The sequence below is a fragment of the Pteropus vampyrus genome, unplaced genomic scaffold (genome assembly GCF_000151845.1).
Source record: "Pteropus vampyrus isolate Shadow unplaced genomic scaffold, Pvam_2.0 Scaffold78, whole genome shotgun sequence".
In the NCBI taxonomy this organism is placed as follows: Eukaryota; Metazoa; Chordata; class Mammalia; order Chiroptera; family Pteropodidae; genus Pteropus; species Pteropus vampyrus.
This window is the reverse complement of record NW_011888859.1, coordinates 36,778-37,662: the sequence shown is the minus strand read 5'-3', so window position 1 is coordinate 37,662 and position 885 is coordinate 36,778. Positions and strand designations below refer to the sequence as shown.

The 885-nt window shown below is 53.3% G+C and overlaps 1 protein-coding gene and 1 long non-coding RNA gene across 2 annotated transcripts in view; both read right to left on the bottom strand.

The window, feature by feature from the left end:
* LOC111741425 (UL16-binding protein 3-like) overlaps positions 1 to 885 on the bottom strand; it is a 68,799-nt gene that overhangs the window by 46,875 nt on the left and 21,039 nt on the right. The gene's annotated exons all lie outside the window — the stretch shown is intronic.
* LOC111741427 overlaps positions 1 to 885 on the bottom strand; it is an 18,180-nt gene extending 17,295 nt beyond the window's left edge. The window contains exon 1 of the long non-coding RNA XR_002780993.1: positions 852 to 885. This is a non-coding gene — a long non-coding RNA (uncharacterized LOC111741427). The remainder of the gene's footprint in view (positions 1 to 851) is intronic.

The following is an 885-nucleotide window of genomic DNA, read 5'->3' as shown; positions in this document are numbered from 1 at the left end:
AGGGGGCAGGTGTTGGGCTGGGAATTCACTGTTCCCGGTCCTCACTCCAGGCCATCTGCCCCTCACTTCCCACTCAATTCTGCCCTCAGTACCTGCATGTGTAAAGGACTAAGCTTCCGGTGACGATTACAATACACAAGACGATCACAATGATCCTCCGGGTGATGTTCATGTTCATGGATTGGTCTGTGGCAGGAGCCCTGGTTGGTGGTTCTGTGGTTGGTACTGAGGTCACTGGGGCTGCAATGGAAACACGAGAGTGACAGGCTTGTCCAGACCCCTGATCTGAGGACGTGCCTCCTCAGCTCTGCTGCACCCGCTAATCCTAAAACACAGACGATTTCTGTCCCCCTACGTGTGGCAGCTGCTGGGACACATGCTGGGGTTGGAACAGAGAAAGGAGATGGTCCCTGTCCCCTTGGGCTCATGCAGCTAATGGGGGAAAGAAGGGATACAATATGACCCGTCACTCCTGCAGCGACAGAAGAGGAGGTGGTAGAAACGTCCTCTCAATAGTTCTCCTTTCACGCGCTATTGACGATTCTAGGAATAGAAGAGGGAAAGGTCTGGAAAGAGAATGCTGCCCTCATGTTTGGGGTCAGCAAGAAATCCAGGGGGAGTGGTCCGAAGGCCTGTGCAGTGGGGATGAGATGTAGGAGGTGAGGAGGGAAAGGAAGGATGGTAGGACACGCCTGTGGCCATTATTCTCCCAGGAAGAACTCACTGAGGATGAATCAATGACGACACACACACACACACACACACACACACACACACGCACACGCACACGCACACGCACGCGCACTGTGGGGTAGGTCAATGTCATGTCAAGAGACCTACTGCTCAGTTACCTGTTGTGTTCAACGCATTATCCTGGTGATAGCT